Source organism: Desmodus rotundus, chromosome 8, assembly GCF_022682495.2.
Source record: "Desmodus rotundus isolate HL8 chromosome 8, HLdesRot8A.1, whole genome shotgun sequence".
NCBI classification, from domain to species: Eukaryota; Metazoa; Chordata; class Mammalia; order Chiroptera; family Phyllostomidae; genus Desmodus; species Desmodus rotundus.
The window spans coordinates 135081378-135089834 of record NC_071394.1 but is presented as its reverse complement, the minus strand read 5'-3'; positions in this window follow the sequence as shown (position 1 = coordinate 135089834).

Genomic DNA, 8457 nt, shown 5'->3' with positions numbered 1-8457 from the left:
GTGACTCCCCCTGGCCAGGCCCCACAGTGGAGAGGCCCAGCCCCAGACTCGGGGACCCGTGTTCTGACGTAGGGCACAGAAGGCACGTCTCGGTGACGACACAGGCGTTCGGAGCCTCTCAGACCCACACCGAGTTTGCGGCCTCCCGTGTGTGGTGCTTACAGACTCTAAGTCGGAACAAGGAACGTTTGTAACCATTATGTTGCGATCGCTGTTAGCGATGCTCAGGTATCGTGGACAATACGTGTGGCTGTGATGGTGGGCGCACCCCGGGCTGTTCGCGGTGGGGCTGGGTGGGCCTGTCACCGGCTGCGGCTGCGGCTGCGTGACCCACTCATGGGGTTATGATGCTCTGCTATCCTAAGTGTTAGAAATTTCTTTAATAAACCCTTGAACAAAAGATTAACATGTTTTGCAGTTCTCTCTGGGGCTAATTTCAGTCAAAAGGCCTCACTCCAAGTATTTAGCTTTCCTGATTTTTGCTTCCTTACTGGTGACATGGAGCCTGGAATGAGGCCACTGCGGAGGATTGCGGTGGGACTGTGGGCTGGTGCACGTCGGTACTCCATGGTGGTGAAGCATCAGGTGTCGGTAGGGGGCGGGGTGCACTGCTGTGCCCCCCTTTCTGCGTGCTGCCATTCAGGGTGTTTTTGGTGACATGGGCGGCAGACGGCAGGCCGCTGTGCGGGTCTGAGGCCTGGACGGTCACGGAGGACCGTGGCAGCCCTGGGACGGTGGGACCATGGGCCCCAGGAGCCTACAGCCACCCTGGCCACTCCAGCTGAGCAGTGCTGGACATTGTCAGGACAAGCGGGCCCGCTGTCCCCCCAGTGTGGGGCTTTTCCATGTGGGATTCATCTCAGGACTCGAAGGCCTGGGAGCGAGCAGTACAGCCCTACATTCTGGTCACACCTGAGCCATTTCTAAAGCTCTGCTTTGCAACAACTTTCTGTCGCGGGCGAGCGGTGGCCGGGACACTCTCTGCCGAGTGCAGGTGGAAGAGGAAACATGACTGAAATATCACTCCGTCACACCCCCACTGAACATCCCCTCTCCCGGAGGCACGGCCCCGCCGGGACGCGGAGCAGCCTGGGCCACAGCGCAGCCTCCAGGACGCGGGTCCACGCATCTCCTCCACCAAAATGGTCTTGCTGTTAAAGTCACAGAGAGCAGTTCACGCCGTGACCCATGGATTTGCGTCTGTCTGTGCTGGTCCCAGTGGGGGCGGCTTCGACCCCCGGGGCTCATCCAGAGACAGGATGTGGTGCTCCCTCCCGGGTGGGAGTGGTACTGACATCCCGCGGGTGGGAACCAGGGTGCTGCTGAGTAACCCACCGCACGGAGGCCAGGCCCCACCCGGGTCATCCAGCCAAAGTGACTGCAGCACCGGGGGCGGCCTCCTCTCAGAGCCCGGTGTCCGCCCGTGACAGAACAGCTGCCATCACACGCGCCCTGCTGTCCGTGAGAGGTGTGACCTGGAGCCGCACCTTGTCAACCAGGAAGCCCGGACGGCAGGTGGCTGTGCCGATGCACACGGCCCACCAGACGCCCGGCATGCTCGGTGTGGCCGTGCTTCTTGCTTGTGGACTTAGCGCTCAGGCTGGCGACCCAGGCGCCGTCCGAAGACCCACAGAATCCAGGGCCTAGACGGCATCTCTCACCTTGTCCCCTCACCTCTCTCTTTTTCTGAGTGACAAACTGCTGTGGGTTCTTTGAGATCTTTTCCTTTGGGGCCCTTTCCCGTCAACGTTGTCTCTTTCTCGTGGAAGATGGTTGTGCAACAAACACGACAGAACCTCAACTTTGGTTCCTTAAAAGATACAGAAAGAGCCACGGCACAGCCCCAGCTGGACACCCGTGTGGTCTCCACTGGGTCCCTCTGGGTGAGGACAGAGGCCGCCCGGGTGGTGGGGTTCGCAGCTGGGACGCCCGTCTTTTCTGCTGGTGACTTCACGGCCCTCCCACACACAGCGTGATGGATTCGTGACTTCCTCCGCTGCGAGTCTGTCTGGGGTGAAACCCTTCAGGCCGAGCTACGGGGATGTGGCCCCTAAAGAAAGCACGTTTCCGCCGGGCTAGTAACTCACAGGTTCCTTGCATCTCTCTCCTGCAGCCCGCGGGACTCGCCCGCTGTCCTTCGGCCACCTGGCTGTTTCTCTGCTCTTCAGGAAAGGCCTGAGGGGCTGTTCGGGGTGGGGGGGGCGGGAGGGGAAGGGCACTTTCTTATTCTTTCCCTATCACTCCACTAACAGGGTCCTTGTAATGAACTGAAAACTCACTGTGAGTGACCTGAGGTGACATTCGGTCACCGACCCACCCAGGAGGCTCACCCTCCCTGCCCGGGTTCCTTGTGGGTTTGGCCTGGAGCACGGGCTTTCTGGTCCGAGAAGCTGGGCCGTGCTGGGCAGCGGAGCCTCCGCAGAGCCAGCCTTCCTCACCCGATACCACGTGGTTGGGCTCCCGGGGCAGGCGGGACATGGTTCACAGCGGCAGAGGTGGAACTGTCGCAAATTTCAGGGGTGCGCGTGGTCTGCTGGGCCCCACCGGGCATCTGAACCCCACCACCTCCCGCTCCCTGGACACCTATGCAGGAGCCCGTGGGCCGGCCGAGGCTGTTCCCGAAAGTGCACACAGCGGGTGTGAGTGAACAAGTAACCAAACAGCACAAGACGGCACATTTTTAAACATTTACTTTGGAGTCTCCAGGCATACAAGGTTCTCGAAGCAAAAGTCTATTTTTGTTAGCACATCTGTCACTTCTTAAAAATCTGGCATTGGAACCGCCGCGCGCTGGAAGAACTTCGCGTTGGGCCCTCTGCATGCTGGGCTCCGGGCTCCGGGGTTGGGCCCAGGTGCTGTGCAGGCGCCTCGCCTCCTGGCGGACCCAGGTCCGCACCTGCTGGGAGGCTGGGCATCCCGGCCGCCGCACCAGGAGGAAGCCCCACATGGTGGCCTGCGTCCAACTCACCTTTCCGATCCGGCGTTACCACCGATAAAGAGAATCACTGAGACCCGTCACGGGGTCAGTTTCTAATTGATCTCCTAGCAAACCGGAGCGTCCTTTATAAAGTCTCCGCGTACTTCATTTCTGGGCCGTAGAGGGCCGAGTCTCGTCACCCAGTTAAAAAATCAATACTGTGTTTATCATCATTCATCACAGCTGTCTGCCAGGACTTACTGAGGCCCGGGAACTCGGTTCAGTCACCAGGATAACAGACGTAAGTCATGGATCAGGCTGCCAAAGCTTCAATTTGCTAAGGGATTTAAAACATACATGTTGGTAAAAAAAAAAAAAAAAGCAAAATAAAACACAGCAAGTGCCCTCAGTTTCCTGTCGATGCCATGGGGAGAGGAGATGGGGGTTGCAGAGCCCTGGGTGTACGCTGACCCTGCAGGGCGGGGACACTGCAGACAGGCAGACGGAAGGATGGTACTTTTTAAAGGCTTTGCGGGCTGAGGGAACAGGGAGCATGCACTGTGAAGGGAGAAACACAGACTCACGAGGGGATGCGCATAGTGTGACTTCAGGTCACGGCACTGCTCCTGGGGTCGGTGTGAGAGCCACACAAACCAGCAGGGTGCTCACTGCCCCTGTGCAGACGGCAGTCCGCGCGGGAACACGCAGCACTCACCCGTGTGAAACTCAGACACAGAACGTGCCTGCCGCTCGCTCCTGCGGGACACGCGCCCCAGATTTGGAGACACCGTGGCCTGACTCTTCTCTGCGCCCACAGTGTGTTAACATGTGGCTGGGGCCACAACACGCAGATGATCGGGAAACACGGCATGAGGAGGTGAGAGGGTAAGAGCGCCCCGGACGGGCGCTGGGAGGCTTGTTGGCACTGTGGCCCAGGCACATTCAGCCGCTTCATCCCAGGTGAGCTTTCTCCGGGTGAAACTGGAGCAACAGGCGTGACTCAGTGGTTCGGCCGACTGACCCTGCCCGAGTCCGCTGGGGAGGGTCCCCCCATGAACCGGGGACAGCAGGCACGGACTCACACCGCAGGCATCTGCAGCCGGCACTCTGGCAGGTGGCAGCCTCGTCTGAAGTGGCCACTCTCGGCTGACGGTTACTCACAGCCAAGTTCTGAGGGCAGAGGGGGCAGCAACACAGATGTGGTGCCCCTCATCAGCGGCGGCTCCAGTCCTCCTTGCACCCCACTTCCCGGGGGTCTGGGGCTGCGCTGGCCTCGGGCCCATCCCTCCACATTCTCAATAATTCCGTGACTTTCCAAGTGTTAACCTTTTAACAGGAATTCTTCCTGCTTCGATCTGTCCACCGTGAGCTTCAGCTGTTTGCAGGTAAGAACACAGCTGACATGTTGCGTTTCTGGTACATTTTCAGTGTTCTCATTTCGTCTCTCACTCCCCCAGCTGTTTGTTGAGCACTAACTGTATTCTAGGCTCTTCGGGGAGCAGTGGGGGTAACACGGAAACAGGGCGTAGCCCCGTCCCTGGCAGAGGCACTGTTTGGAGCGGAAGGCAGACAAGTGAGCGGCAGCTACCAGTGACGGACTCTGTGACGGGGCAGAATCAGAGAGCCCGGCGGGCAGGCCGCGGGCTTTCTGAACCAGGCTGGGCCCACGGGGCGGCAGGCAGCCACATGCTCGGGGTCAGAGAACGCAGGGCTCCGACCCTGAAGCGAAGGGCTGTCGAGGAGCAGGGGGGACGCGTCCTCGCCAGCGAAGGACTGGAACGGGCCGCTGGGCCATCGGGACACCCAGGAGACTCCCCACCAGCGGGCAGGGGTGAAGGCTGATCCCAGGTCCCTGTTCCGGAGGGACAGACACGCCTTTGGCGTCCGAGGGCGATCTCGTCAGCTGTAGGGCTGGGTGAGGCCGCGTGTGCTGGGAGACTGTTCCCACGTGATCGTGTGGTGATGCAGCCAGCACCACGGAGTCACACGCACGGTTAACCAACGCCGGCCACAGCCGTGGGAGATCTCACCAGCGCTCTGAGATGGGCCCTTGTACTGCCATCAGGGGGAGGTCCCACTGGCCGCCTTCACCTGGTCCCACGTGCCTGGCCACGCATGACTACACCTCCCAGCGCCCTTGCACTATGCGTGGGTCATGTGACCACACCCAGGGCCCCACAACTCGAATGGAGTGAGATGGGCTCCACCCCCCGCAGCTCACGCGCCATCTGTGAGGAGAAGCTGCACGCAGGACCCGAGTCCGCGGCGTCCCTGCACCCACGGGTCCCCAAGCCCTCGGCCCGCATTATGCCTGCACAGGAAGAACAGGTGTTTGGAATAAAACCACCGTGAATTTGGCGCCACAGAGGCCACTGCTGGAGTTTCTGAAATTACTCTTCTCGGACAAATTGCTCCCATGAGCCCAGACCATTTCTCATCCTGAGGCCGCACGGGGGCCACTGACCCTTCCTGCCGATGCAAACGCCGGCACAGACGTGCCACAGGTGCCATTCGTCACCCGTGCGGGGCTCGGGATGTGCACCGCCGAGGGGGTCACAGCAAGTGGGTCCCCGAGGTGCTGCCCTGGCCTCTGCGGGTGTCCCAGATGCGGTGGGGGGCAGCGCTTCTCCACTCGGCCACTCACAGGGACCCGCAGGCTCCTCATGGGTGTCAAGTGCAAACACCGAAACCCCTTCTGTAAACATTCTTCCGTGAGAAAGAGATGGAAGAGCGTCGGGGTGGTGAGCCCCACGCGTGTGTGTCTGTGTGTGTGTATTTTATCTGTGTATTTTAAACATGCATTTTTAAAGAGAGACATATAAGTGACTTAGAGGACTTGAAATTGTGTCAACATTTTCCGGCAGCTTCTGATGCAAAATACAGTTTAATAAACACATCCTTAGAGCCAGGTGCCCTGGCTGGCCCCCTCGGAGCTGACATCAAGTTTATTTGTAGACCGGGGTCTTCCTGGAGCCCGGGGAACCTGGGAGAAAGCCCCGCCCAGCTCTCCCCGAATGTGCCCACGGAGCTTCCTGCTGGACCAAGGAGACACGCAGGGTGGGCCTCCGGGACGAAGGCCAAGTTCGCTCCTCAGCAGCTTCGCAGGCACATGGTTTAACTGCAACTCTGCAGCCGGTGTTTTGTCGCAGGAGTTCAGAGACGGCTCTGTCGCCCTGACCAGAGTCAGCCGTGCTGGTCTCAGCCTCCGCCGCTTGGACAGGAGGATCAGACCAACGGCTCAACCTGGCCGCAGTCACGTCTAGTCCAAATGCATTGTGGGACACGGACGCCTTCGACTGCCTTTCAAAAACTGACCACCGAGAAGCAAAGATGAGAATTCCATCCGGCACACGAGCTGCCTTCATTCCTCGGCCTGGGGCTGCCAGCGTGTCAGAAGTAAGCTGACCACAGCCGAGAAACACCGAAAGAAACCCCGAGGGGGCGTGAGAGCGGCCAGCCAGAGGCAGCAGACCCACAGACCCTGGAGACAACACGCCGTCCGCTCGGGCAGGAGCGGCTCCCTGGCCGGTGCCATGTCAGAGCAGCAGAGGTTCTGAATTTAGGGCAACCCCCAGCCCCCCGTGGGGGACAAATGGCATTTCAGCGAGGTCAGAATCTTCAGGCACCGCGTGGTCTCTCACGGCCACTCAAGGCAGGCCCTGGGGGCCGAGACAGCCTCTGTCCCTTATCCTGAGGGGCGCGGGGGCAGGACCTGGAACTCCGAAGTGGATGTCCACCTGGTTCCCACGGCAAAGCCACACCCGCCGGGTGCCCGTGTTACAGGCCGCACACATGGGGACAGTGTGGCTGGTGGGGTGGGCCAAGACATTGCTGTTTTGAGGTCTCCTGTTGCTAGGAAACAGAAAGGGACAGAACTCACAGGAACCAACAGGAATCCCCCGGCAGAGGGCACGGTTGGCCAAGGTCGGGGGCGTTTGTGCATGAGAGCGGAAAACAGGAGTGCCAGGGGAAGAAGAAGGTTGGATTTTGATGAACTTGTCCCAAATCTCATGCTGAGAAAACCTAGAGTTAACCCACGTTAACTTCAGAGTGTAGGGTGCTTTGTGTTCGTGGTGCGGCGACTTCAGTGCTCTGCTTCGTGAGGAGGGGCGGCCTCAGACACTCGGCCTGAAGCCCGGGGAGCCGGTCCCCCCCTCACGTACAGGCTCCGCAGGCACGGGGCGCAGCGAGGGCCGCTTCCGTGCAGAGACGTGACGAACTCACGAGGAGGAACTGAGCCGATGACTTACACCCAGCGCCTTTCCCATCCATTTCTTCCATAAAATAACCCACTGTGTAGGGCACACTTATTCTTCCGTGTTATTAAATTTCTTGTCAAATCTTCCTTAAACCACGGAGACAGAGACGGATATCCCCCCCGTGCCCGGAGCCTCGAGATTTACGTCTCTGACACACGGCAGGTTGATTTAGAGCCAATCTGTCTGCGTTTTATTGGCTTTGTGTAAAACATTGCTTTTTCTTGGTTTCTTTTCTCTCCCTCTGCATTGTCTCATAGAAACACGCAATTTCAATTTGCACCATAAGAATTAGTCTGAGAAAGATCCAGGAAGACTTTATAAGAAAACAGAAACATGCATTAGTCATAGGCCTTTGGATCCCCCGGTAACAACCGGCAGGAAGGTCGCCTCCCGAGGGGACAGAGGACGATAGTCAATACTTGGAAATAACACTAGTGAAAAGGAAAGCCTGGCCCAGATGCAGTGAGGACAGACGTCGGGCCTCACGTCACACGGACACTAAAACCACTCAGTTCTGACCCGGACACCACCCTCGACACTTCTCTTTGTCTTATTAATGACCAGGCACGTGGAGGGCGTTTAGGAATAAAAGAAAAGTGTCTGTCATCTCGGAAGCCAACATGGGTTTGCTGAGAACCAGTCCCCAAGGTGCATTTCATTTCTGGTGTTGGCTCAGTTTCAGATGAGGGTGAATGGGAGCCTATTCCAGTGGAAAGTTCCGTCTTGGGTCTCCAAGGGTCCGTCTGCAGAACCTGGGCCGGGGGATGTGCCACCTCTTTGGATAATTATAGTTACAGCTGACGGACTAATCGATGCTCATTTGGAAAAACTCGAGGGGTGCGATCCCAGAGTCTGCATAGTTTCTTCTTAGTCAACGTTACTCTTACGCGATAACTATTTACTGAGAGTGTACTTGAGCCAGGCGTGTTGCGGAGTCACCGGTGGCAAAACTTGTCTTTGAGGTCCGTGTTGTCTGGTGGGGAAGCCCCAGACAGGAGAGAGTGTTGACGGGGGGGCGGGGTGAGCGGCCTACGCTGCATGGACAACGGCAGGGTCAGGGATCCCCAGGGGTGTAGGCTCACGAGGGAGGGGGAGGCTCAGAGAAGGCCTCGTGCAGGAAACGCCACTCGAACGAGAGCTGGACGGTGGACAAGAGGGAAGCAGGTAAAAGGCGAGCAGGGCTGTGGGAGAACGCCCTCAGGGAAGTGGGCGCCGGAACAGGAGGTGTGACCTGTCTTCTGTGTGGCCGTGGAAGCGCGGGGCCTCTGTGGCTCTGGCAGC